Source organism: Podarcis erhardii (assembly GCF_964252035.2).
Source record: "Podarcis erhardii genome assembly, chromosome: 8".
Classification (NCBI taxonomy): domain Eukaryota; kingdom Metazoa; phylum Chordata; class Lepidosauria; order Squamata; family Lacertidae; genus Podarcis; species Podarcis erhardii.
Genome location: NC_138499.1, coordinates 83226272 through 83239583, shown reverse-complemented (window position 1 = coordinate 83239583; position 13312 = coordinate 83226272).

Genomic DNA, 13312 nt, shown 5'->3' with positions numbered 1-13312 from the left:
CATTTTACTGCCACATATCAAATATCAGAGCAGAGTGATTAAGAGACCGTTGAACAATAATATGGAGGTGAAAAGAACGTCCTTTATTGCTGCGGATGGGCTTTGATACTCACTTTTATACACTGGGAAAAGGGGGTATCTCAGTGAAATGCACAAATATTTTTTAAAGGAGCACTAAGAAGGTGGCCGTTCTGTTTGCCTCGGCTTGGTTGATTTGCTTTGTCTATGCATTCGACAGTAGCACCCAGTTGTAACAGCAACAACATGCCTGGAAGCCCCAGGTCACAAACGGCTCTATCAAATGCACCGTCCCTTTCATTTCAAATTAATCGAACATTTTCAAAATTAGGCGGAGAAGAGGAAAGCAGAGGCCGAAATTAGCGTGAGTGCTCAGAACAGTGCTGAGTGACTGGCAGTAGCCTGATTAAGCAGAACTGTCTTTGCTTGGCAACAAACAGGGCAGAGTGTTCCTCACTGTGAGGGATTGTCAGCTTATTTTACAGGCAAGATCAAACTGATAGGGACAGCTCTGAATGCTTAGTTGGGGGTGGAGGAGGGTGATGAGAGCAATGTCCTCAACTGATATTGACGCCGCTTTGTTTGTGGAGGTCTTGGGAGTCTTTAGAGTAGGGTTACCAGACGTCCCCGTTTCCCGGGGACAGTCCCGGATTTGCGAATAAGTCCCCGGACAAATTCCATCCCCGGAATGTCCCCAGATTTCATCTAATGTCCCCTGGAAACGGGAAACAGCAGCGGCAGTCTCAGCAACCTGGAACAGTTGGATCTGGCTGGCTTCAGGAGCTGCTCGGAAGTCCCCATATTTTTGGATCATACTGTAACGCAAATTCCCTTACAATTAATTATGGAAAATCTAAGATCCTAATTTTCTCAAAGAGCCGGAAACTCCATAATTGGAGAATTGATGGGAGAGTCATCGAACAAGTTTATAGATTCCAATATTTGGGAGTTTGGTTACAACATAACCTCAGATGGAAGGCCCATGTAGCCTATGTTACAAATAGAGCCAAAGCTATCTCCTGGGTGATCTTGCGATTCTTCTTCACCGATGGGGCCCTTCATATCCCATCGGCGTTGAAAGTCTTCAAGGCCAAGGTGATCCCGACAATTGCTTATGCCATCTCAATTTGGGGGACTTTTGCCAACCTATCTCACCTGGAGGTCATTCAAAATCAGTTTTTAAGAGGGATATTGAAACTGCCCAACTGTGTAAGTAATACAGCGTTACGCATGGAACTTAATACTGTATCCCTGGAAAACGCTCTGTGGAAGCACATACTTTGTCACTGGTTATCTCTATGGCACAATCTCCCAAACCTGTACTTGATACAATGTATGTGGAGAGATGATTTCCAGAGCCCATGGGTAAAAAATTTACAGCTGAAAATTACGGCAATGGGAATCTCCCCATCCAAATTACTAGAGCAGGACATAGTCCCAGCTAAAAGAACAGTAATCTGTAAGCTAGAGGAGATGGACTTGCAGCAGAAAATGGTTTTGGGCAATGGTACCTGCTCACCTCTAAATCTTGGTTTATTACCCCTCTTAAGGCTCTCAAACTATTTGAATTCCTTAACTTCCTCAGCTCATAGATATGCCTTTGTAAAGGCAAGATTCAACACCTTTCCATCGAACGTGCTGAGAAATAGATTCTCCAATGGACAGATATCGCTCTTATGTGATTGTAATTGTGGGGCACCGGAATCGTTGCATCACATAATTTTTTACTGTGCTTTTCACTTACCGGCCAGGAGCAAGTTTCTTGCTCAATATCTTAAGGGAATTGCCGATGATACGATTGAAGCCAAACTGAGATATCTACTAATTGATGATGACCCCCTAAGATCACTCATGGTTGCCAGATTCTTGATCAGCGTCCTATCCCTAAAGAAGAGAAACGGTCTCCTGTGTGGCTCGGATAACCCCTTTAAACCATGATCTATGTTTTAGGCGATATCACCATTGATATCCTTGATTAATTTATGAGCAGAGGGCGATGTATAGGTTACAAATTTATTATAATGTATGATGGTGGTCTTTGTCTTTGTTTTGCTTCGGTTCCTGTTTGTCTTTTGTAAGTTTTGGCGATTTTAAATTTGGAGGTTTAAGTATAATATGTTGGTATGGGAAACTGTCGTGTAACGGGCCAATGGCCGTAATAAAGATCAATCCAATCCAATCCAATCCCCATATGTTGGTGGTGCAGGGGCTCTAAGATGCAGCTTCCAGGCTGCCTCCACCTTCCCTGACCCCAGCAACTAAGCTGCGAAGGGAGGCTTCATGCTGCCTTTTGGAGCAGCCCTTCTTCTTCACCTTCCATGCCTGACTCACCGCGCACTGCTTCCCCACCAACACTGAAGAAGCAACAACTCAAGGGCTGCCCAGGCTCATGGAGAAAGGAGATAGAAGCCTCAGAGGAAGGGGAAACGTGGCACTTGTGGTCCAGGTGGCGGCCACATCTCTGGCACTGCCATAGCTGCAGCATCAATGTCCCGAACGTGTACTATTTATTTATTTAAAGTGTCCACGGGTTCATTGAAAAAAATCTGGTAACCTTACTTTAGGGGGGCAGCGACCCATCCCTTTGTATGATGGGCCAACACTCTTCGTTGTTGTTTTTATTTTTTATTTTTTTTTATAAATATTTATTAAGGTTTTTTTTTATAAAAGAGATGCACAGATAATAAACATTAGTTATATCATAACAAAATTTCATAACTTCTTTGGACTTCCTCATGTCTCCTGCTCCCACTTACATCATTAAAAAAAATTTTCCAAGCAAATTATCATCTTGTTTACAATCTTGTATTCACTCATTTAAATATAATCTAACAATTCTCCAAAAGGTTTATATTTTCCTTAATCTCACTTATCATCAAATTCCAGTCTAATTTAGTGGTGGCCAATTATTTATGATCAAGCATCCTTCTTAACATTCAACCAAATTACAATATTTTAGTAGATAAATCTTAAATTTCTTCCAATCTTCTTCAATCCTTTCTTCTCCCAGGTCTCGGATTCTGCCAGTCATCTCCGCCAGTTGCATATAGTCCATCAGCTGCATCTGCCACTCTTCCAGTGTGGGTAGATCTTGAGTTTTCCAATTCTTAGCGATAAGTATCCTTGCTGCCGTTGTTGCATACATGAAAAATGTTCGGTCCTTCTTTAACACCTTCTGGCCGACAATACCCAGGAGGAAGGCCTCTGGTTTCTTAGTGAAGGTATACTTAAATACCTTTTTCAACTCATTGTATATCATTTCCCAGAAGGCCTTCACTTTAGGGCAAGTCCACCAGAGGTGAAAGAATGTTCCTTCATTTTCTTTACATTTCCAGCATTTGTTATCAGACAAATGGTATGTTTTGGCAAGTTTAACAGGGGTCATGTACCATCTGTATATCATTTTCATTACATTTTCCTTCAAAGCATTACATGCAATGAAGTTCAGCCCAGTGGTCCACAACCTTTCCCAGTCCTCAAACATAATGTTATGCCCAATGTCCTGTGCCCACTTTATCATAGCCGATTTAACCATTTCGTCTTGTGTGTTCCATTTTAACAGCAAGTTATACATTCTTCATAATACCTTAGTCTTTGGTTCTAACAATTCTGTTTCCAACTTCGATTTCTCCACCTGGAACCCTAACTTTTTGTCATTTTTGAAAACTTCTTTAATCTGAGCGTAATGTAACCAGTCTCGCACTTTATCCTTCATTTTCTCCAAACTCTGCAATTTCCAATTGTCTCCATCTTTTTCTAATATTTCCCAATATTTTGGCCATTTGGCCTCCATATTGGGTCTTTTTCGGGCCTTGGCTTCCAGAGGGGAAAGCCACCTCGGAGTTTTGTTTTCCAATAAGTCTTTGTATTTTGTCCAGACGTTAAATACTGCTTTCCTGACAATATGGTTCTTAAAGGCCTTATTGATCTTAACTTTGTCATACCATAGGTATGCATGCCAACCAAAAGCATTGTTAAAACCTTCCAGATCCAATACATCAGTGTCTTCGAGAAGTAGCCAGTCTTTTAGCCAGCAGAAAGCTGCGGCTTCGTAGTACAGCTTTAAGTCTGGCAGGGCAAAGCCCCCTCTTTCTTTCGCATCAGTTAATATCTTAAACTTAATTCTGGGCTTTTTGCCCTGCCAGACAAATTTAGAAATATCTCTCTGCCACTTCCGGAAGCACTCCGTCTTGTCCACAATTTGCAATGTTTGAAACAAAAACAGCATCTTAGGCAATACATTCATCTTAATAGCAGCAATTCGGCCTAATGTTTTTAAACCACACTTTAAAAAGGGGGTTGGACAATTATGAACAGGGATCCTTAATATTTTCTCTTCTGTAATAGGTAAGGACCATTCATGAAACTGAATTGTCTACTCTGTTGTAGTGGTCCAGCGACTGGAGTAGCCACCTTTATAAGAAAGTTAGCACAATCTACCACTAAAGGCTATCACCTATGTTCTCAGGAACAGGACTACACGCCAATATGTGTATTTATATATGACACACACAGTCCAAGATAAGAGATGTAACACATGCTCCCTAGGTTAGGACCAGAGCCAATGGATTCAAGTTACAAGAAAGGAAATTCTGACTAAGCATCAAGAAGAATTTTCTGACACTAAGAGCTGTTTGATAGTGGAACATACTCCCATGAGAGGTGGTAGACTCTCCTTCCGCAGAGGTTTTTAAGCAGAGGTTGGATGGCCAGCTGTCATGTATGATCTAGTCAGTGCTATTTTTCTAGGTAAAGAGGTGCCAGAACTCACCATGAACACCTCCCTTGTTCTCTTTGAATGGTGATAGCACCCAACTGAGAGGTGCTGGAACTTAGTTCCAGAGAGTTCTGGCTGAAAAAAGCCCTGGATCTAGTTGTGATTCCCTTGGGGTCCCTTCCAACTCTACAGTTCTATGATTCTGTTTCTTACTGCTTTTGAAAACATCTTCAGTAGGTCCACTGGGGACCAGATAAAATTTTTTGGAAGCCACATTTGGTTACCTCATTCTCAACCCGATAACAGAGGTAGGCAACTGGTGGGCTCAGAAGCTCACTCTAGCCAAGAACAGCTTCCTATCTGACCCATATCATAGCCCCAGATTTAGAGGTCACACCATATTATATCATCACATTTTTTCTGATGCAAAGGGTGTCTTAATCCTCTCCCTACCTCACAACCAGTAACTACCCTCCCTTACGCATCTCAGTTATAGATTCCTGCTATAATCCAAGAAACAATCAAGAAACATTGAGGGAGAAAGTGCCAGAATCTCTTGTTGCCATTCACACTGGAACCCCTTTTTGTCCTGAGTCTCAGCTCACAATCACGTCAAATGGTGAAGGCTGTACTGCTTGCCCTCCAGACATGCTCAACTGGGGGGGGGGGGGAATCCTAGGTTAAAAACTTGTTCTCAATCCTTACATAATCAACTGAATAATCCACTGCAATAAAGAATCAGTTTGATTACTGGTTTATTACAAGTAAAAAATAAATCAATACGTAGTGAGTGTTGTTTGCTGGGAATTCTTAAAATTGTTAAAGTGGAAATATCAGGAAGTCCACAAAGCGTCATCGGCCAATCACCAAATTTCTATTATTTATTGTCAACTCCTGGGCAATTGAGTGCCTTTAGGAAATGCCTAAACTCATGTTTTGCTTTTCAGAGATTTGCTTGCTTTTTAAGTGGTTTCCCTAAAACACGGGTTGCCAACATGTAATGGCATCCTGTGGATATTTTGGATTACAGCTCACACCAACCCTAGCTGTTGACCACACTTTCTGAAGCTGATGGGAGTTGTAGTCCACAATATCTAGAAGATGCCATATTGTCCACGGTTTCTCTAAAATGAATGCTGATGTATGTATTTTAATAAAGGTTATTCATCTAAATAACATCAGCCTGGTTTTGTCTTCTGATCACACTACAGTGTGATGAATAATAATAATAAATTATTTATACCCTGCCCATCTGGCTGAGCTTCCCCAGCCACTCTGGGCGGCTCCCAATCAAGTGTTAAAAACAGTACAGCGTTAAATATTAAAAACTTCCCTGAACAGGGCTGCCTTCAGATGTCTTTTAAGATATGATAGCTGCTTATTTCCTTCACATCTGAAGGGAGGGTGTTCCACAGGGTGGGCGCCACTACCGAGAAGGCCCTCTTTCTGGTTCCCTGTAACCTCACTTCTCGCAAAGAGGGAACCACCAGAAGGCCCTCGGCGCTGGATCTCAGTGTCCAGGCTGAACGATGGGGGTGGAGACGCTCCTTCAGGTATACAGGACCGAGGCCATTTAGGGCTTTAAAGGTCAGCACCAACACTTTGAATTGTGCTCGGAAACGTACTGGGAGCCAATGCAAATCTCTCAGGACCGATGTTATGTGGTCCCGGCGGCCACTCCCAGTCACCAATGTAGCAGCCACATTCTGGATTAATTGCAGTTTCTGGGTCACCTTCAAAGGTAGCCCCAAGTAGAGCGCATTGCAGTAGTCCAAGCGGGAGATAACTAGAGCATGCACCACTCTGGCGAAACAGTCCACGGGCAGGTAGGGTCTTAGCCTGCGTACCAGGTGGAGCTGGTAGACAGCTGCCCTGGACACAGAATTAACCTGCGCCTCCATGGACAGCTGTGAGTCCAAAATGACTCCCAGGCTGCGCACCTGGTCCTTCAGGGGCACAGTTACCCCATTCAGGACCAGGGAATCCCCCACACCCGCCCACCCCCTGTCCCCCAAAAACAGTACTTCTGTCTTGTCAGGATTCAACCTCCATCTGTTAGCCGCCATCCATCCATCCATCCTCTATCTCTCTGGCAAAAGAAGCCAGGATTTGACATTCAGTGGCTTTTACATGTATCTCCTTTTCTACCATGTCATTGTCCCTGAACACAACATTCCTTTAGCCACTGGAGTGAGTGGCAACTATTTATGGAAGAATATGAGGGGCTACTGCATTTAGGGACACCATATAAGGATAGTGGCTAAACATGATCTGCCTCTGGTGTGCTGAACCATTGAGAAGCAAGCATATTCTATCTGTGTAGAACTCACCTCAGTTCCGTTTCTTGGACACTGCAACTCCCATCATGCCTGACCATTGACCATGCTGGCTGGGGCTAATGGATCTGGAGTCCAACAAAGCCTCTCCTTCTTACAGAGGGGAGGAGTTGTGAGCAGGAGCCGTTTCCCGCATTGGCAGGGGGCGTTCCAGCCCCCTGCCCAGCTGGCGTGGCTGCCGCGCCACGCCACCCCCCCAGGGAACCAACCAACCAGGTGGAGGCTTGGGGGTGGGGTTTTGCCACTCAAACGTGGCCGCGGCAGCACTTCCCTTTCATTCCGCTGCTGGTTTCCCTTGGAATTTTTTATCCAACTGGCAATTTGGTTTTTTGCCTACCTCGTAGCAAATCATCACAACTTTTAGGTATTGGTGATTAGGCATTGGAATATGATTGTGTATTGGAGGGCAGGGTGTGGCCATCGCCTACCCCTCCACTTTATGGTATTCCGGTAAAGGAATCCAACGGTCGTGGATCCTGTCCGACGCCCTTGCTAGTGGCTAGGGCCATGGCACAACCCCCGGTGACATCAGGGGGAGCTTTCAGTTGTATTTGCATCAACAGGCTCCTCCCACTGGTGGTTAACCCTTGTTAGACTCACCCCTCCCTGAGGGGGTGGAGTCACGCTCTGTTGTTTTATCCATTGCCTAAGCCAATACCTCTCACATGCTGTAATCAATAAAGTTGTGGCCTTTTTTAGCCCATTAACCTAATATACTGTGTCTATGTGTCTTTCTTATCCCCAAGCGGGTAGTGGGTCCTTGAATCACAACATCTGGACTGGAGTACAATGGGATGTTTGGCACTAAGAAAACACAACAAAGCACTTTCTCTACCACTGAATTTTAGTCCCTTATTTCTCACATAGTCTTTGGTATTGCTGGGATGGTGCCATTTATCTAGCCGGTCATTTAAATTATAGCAGTTAAGTTCTGAGCATACAAATGTATTACCTTCCCCCAAATTTATGAGTTGAGTGGAAGGTTCCGATTTTGGCACATCTTTAAATAGGAACTCCAGGTTTCAATGCAATAAACTCTCTGCTGAACACAAAGGTTATGACAGTATGTATTAATGGCCATGCTAAATACACTTTCCAAACAAGACGAATTATACAGCAATATTCAGTATACCTGCAAAGGTCAGCAGAGAACTCATCTGGAAGCAGAACCAATAAATTATTTGTGTGATAAAAGCAATGTGTTGCCTAGAACAAAATGCACTGGTTTTTTTAACTCTGACAATTTATTTTCCTCATAAATAAAACATTAACTGTGGTAAAACAATGTAATGCGCAGGGTACAGAAATAATCTGAATTTTTTTTATTTTTTTTTTGCATGCACTTCTGTAATGGTTTGTAACAGTGAGGAAGTTGAAGCAGTAGATGGAGACTAAGAGATGGCTCCACAGGTAGCAGGAATAAACTATAACTACACATGTTCCCCACAAAACATTTCTAACAATAGGCACCAGGGATAGAATAGCGTACAGAATGTTGAACTCACTGGGGAGAATTGGATTCAATTTCTCACTTTCACAACTCTCACCTGACTGCTGTCTCTCAGCCGAACCTACCTCACAGAACTTGATAAAATGGGATGTGTTCATTGCCCAAATCCTGTAGGAAGGGTGAAACACAAGCATTAGTAATAATAATAATAATAATAATAATAATAATAATAATAATAATAATAATAAATAAATAATAATAAATGATAAATAATAATAATAATAATAATAATAATAATAATAATAATAATAATAATAATTGTGTGTGTGTGTGTGTGTCTAAGGTGAAAGGTTGTAGTTTTGCATACAATATATCTGTTATGTAGTGAGTTGAATAGGATCCAAACTGCAGCAGTCTGATTGGTCCTAGAACAATAGGATCCAAATTGCAGCAGTCTGATTGGTCCTAGAATAATAGGATTCAGAACGCAGCAGTCTGATTGGTCCTAGAACAATGCAGCAGTATGATTGGTTGGCAGGAACCACCCAATCATGCTCCAGATATAAGTGAATCCACAACCTGATTGGCTTACAGTAGAATTCCAGAATTAGCCAATCATGTGCAGCCCATTGTGTAAATAATGTATATAAAGCAGATACAGTACTTTGAGGGGACTTTCATTCATTCCTCCTCACCACTATGAGCTGAATAAAGAGCATGAAATCACTTTGCGACTCTGAGTATATTTCAATATCCCAGGTGTGCCCAGGGAGGGATAGAAAAGACTCTTCCTTGAAACCACTGCGCATCAGTGTTGACCATACCAAGCTAATAGATGAAGGGCCAAAAAGGCAGCTTTCTAACTTCCTGTATGATTTTCTTACGTTTTATGCTCAAGAGAATAAATATTGTATAAGCATTTGAACACAAAACCCTCATTATCATTGGGATGAAAGTTCACTAAAAGTGGAAATGGCTGAGAAACATTCCAATTATTATTATTATTATTATTATTATTATTATTATTATTATTATTATTTATACCCCACCCATCTGGCTGGGTTTCCCCAGTCACTCTGGGTGGCTTCCAACAGAATATTAAAATACAATAGTCTATTAAACATTAAAAGCTTCCCTTTTAATTTTAATTATTATTAATTTTAATTATTATTAAAATTAGCATTATTAGCACTGGCATACCTTTCAGACCTTCCGGTAAAAATGTAGAAGCCTTGAGGCAGAGCAAGAAGGCACTGTCCTCCTCTCCACACCATCCATTTATCATACGAATGGAGGAAACAACTGGATGGGTCTATATTCATCAGTGGGTATGGGGGTTGGGTTCTTGGAGACCTAATTGCTAGCTGTTATGCAAATACCAATCTACAGCGCAGCTTCTGGTGATGGCATCGTAAGAGCAGCAGGATGTGTTGTGGTCCACAAGTACATTCCCTTCCAAAGAGTCACCCACCGACCAAGAGGCAACTCACAAACCACAAGTGCAACATGATGGCACACAATGCAGTCACCATCATTATGTACCACATGGACCTCACAACCATGCACAATTTTATTATACCTTATATACCCATTAGGTTAGGCAGGGGAGTTTTACTGAGTCCCTAAAATATTTGAAGTATGCTGCGCAGTAACTTGAAACAGGGCTTTCCATGTGGCTTATCTCTTTTGGTGCTGACCTTTAAAGCCCTAAACGGCCTCAGTCCAGTATACCTGAAGGAGCGGCTCCACCCCCATCGTTCTGCCCAGACACTGAGGTCCAGTTTTGAGGGCCTTCTGGCGGTTCCCTCGCTGTGAGAAGCCAAGATACAGGGAACCAGGCAGAGGGCCTTCTTGGTAGTGGCACCAGCCCTGTGGAACGCCATCCCACCAGATGTCAAAGAGAAAAACAACTAGCAGACTTTTAGAAGACATCTGAAGGCAGCCCTGTTTAGGGAAGCTTTTAATGTTTAATAGGTTATTGTATTTTAATATTCTGTTGGAAGCCGCCCAGAGTGGCTGGGGAAGCCCAGCCAGATGGATGGGGTATAAATATTATTATTATTATTATTATTATTATTATTATTATTATTATTAAACAGCATCCCTATTCAGGTATGACCAGGGTCTTCTTAATCATATCCGGCACCTTGGTGCAAAGATCCCTCCAGCGCCCCCCCCTTTCCCAGAGTTGTCGACCCCTTTTTTAGGGCTGGAAGTTTATTGGTTTTTACACATATCTTCCAAACATAACATCCCATCTTATACAGTATAATAATGTATAGCCCTTTGGCTATCACAGCCTAGGACTTCCGTCAACCTCCACTAATGGTTTCTAACTTTCTTTCTGATTTTGCATTTTATTTTGACAGTTATTGCTATAAAATCCAAATCCTAAATAAACTTCTTCTTAGCCATTTTCGCAATAATTCATATAGTTCTCCTTACAAAACTTCTTGCAACCCTACAAGCGATGTCAATTGATTACAATTGTCTTTCAAATATATCACAAATTTCTTCCAATCTTTCAAGAAAGTCTGGTCTTGCTGGTTCCGAATTTTCCCAGTTAATTTCGCCAACTTGGCATAGTCCATCAATTTCATCTGCCACTCTTCTTTTGTTGGTACGTCTTCTTGCTTCCATTGCTGGGCTAATAGTATTCTTGCTGCAGTTGTCACATATAAAAACAATTTTTTTATCATGCTTGTATATCTCTGTACCTTCTATACCAAGTAAAAGGGCTTCTGGATTTTTTGCAAATGTATATTTCAACATTTTTAAAATCTCATTATAAATCATTTCCCATAAGTCCTTTACTTTCTTACATTCCCACCACATATGGTAAAAAGTACCTTCTTTTTCCTTACATTTCCAGGATTTGTTATTTGTTTTGTACATTTTTGGTGATTTCACTGGTGTTATACACCATCTGTACATCATTTTCATTATATTTCCTTTAAAGCACTGCAGGCAGTGAAATTTATTTCCTCTTTCCATAATTTTCCCCAATCTTCTAATTGTATATTATGACCAATATCTTAAGCCCAGTATATCATTACTGATTTAACTTCTTTATCTTTCAAATGCCATTCCAGTAGAAGAAGAAGAAGAGTTTGGATTTGATATCCACCTTTCACTCCCCTTCTAAGGAGTCTCAAAGCGGCTAACATTCTCCTTTCCCTTCCTGCCCCACAACAAACACTCTGTGAGGTGAGTGGGGCTGAGAGACTTCAAAGAAGTGTGACTGGCCCAAGGCCACCCAGCAGCTGCATGTGGAGCGGAGATGCGAACCCGGTTCACCAGATCACGAGTGTACCGCTCTTAACCACTACACCACACTGGCTCTATGTATTACAAAATGTAATAATTTATACATTTTGAATAATATTTTCAGTCACACCTCACCCTTTCCTGCATGGATGGAGCATACTGTATGGTGAAGAGGCAGGGAAAACTTCTGTGTATGAAACAAGTGTTTCAGTTGCCACAAGTTCACTGTCTGGAAGGTCACTGTGCTGTGAAATTATTTTTCCTCATTATTCCTTAGGGAATACTTTGCAAAAATGAGACCTATATTTACACTGACCAATTACGAGAAGTGGACAGGAGCAGAATGTGGCCATCAGAGGGTGTACCCAAATCAAACCTGGAGGGTGTGTTCTCCAATCTGGAGTCTGTTGAGCAGACCCAACCAGAAGGCCCTATTTCAAGCATTTATACCAGGACAATCAAACCTTTAATCTTCATGTTGTTGTTGTTTAGTCGTTTCCGACTCTTCGTGACCCCATGGACCAGAGCATGCCAGGCACTTCTGTCTTCCACTGCCTCCCGCAGTTTGATCAAACTCATGCTGGTAACTTCGAGAACGCTGTCCAACCATCTTTTTTTAAAAAAATATATATATTTTATTTGGGTTTTAAACAGAAATGCAAAAATAAAAACAGCATAACATATATCATAACATCTTTTCTTGACATCTATGGACTCCCTCCCGCCTCCCGCTCTCATTTGCATCATTTTCAATTCTTGCCAGCAATTTATCATCTTGTTTACACTCTTGTGTCAAATTCATTTAAATATAATCTATAAATTCTCCAATAGGTTTATAATTTTTCCTCAAATTTACTTATCATCTTAATTCCTTCTATTTTAGTGGTGCACAATAATTTATGATCTAGCATCCTTTCTTAACATTCAACCAAATTACAGTATTTTTTAAAATAAATCTTGAATTTCTTCCAATCTTCTTCGACCCTCTCCTCTCCCAGGTCTCGGATTCTGCCAGTCATCTCAGCTAGTTCCATATAGTCCATCAGTTGCATCTGCCACTCTTCCAGTGTGGGTAGTTCTTGGGTTTTCCAATTCTTAGCGATGAGTATCCTTGCTGCCGTTGTTGCATACATAAAAAATGTTCTGTCCTTCTTTAACACCTTCTGGCCGACAATGCCCAGAAGGAAGGCCTCTGGTTTCTTGGTAAAGGTATACTTAAATACCTTTTTCAGCTCATTATATATCATTTCCCAGAAGGCCTTCACTTTAGGGCAGGTCCACCAGAGGTGAAAGAATGTTCCTTCATTTTCTTTACATTTCCAACATTTATTATCAGACAAATGGTATATCTTGGCAAGTTTAACAGGGGTCATGTACCATCTATATATCATCTTCATTACATTTTCCTTCAAAGCATTACATGCAGTGAAGTTCAGCCCAGTGGTCCACAACCTTTCCCAGTCCTCAAACATAATATTATACCCAATGTCCTGTGCCCACCTTATCATAGCTGATTTAACCATT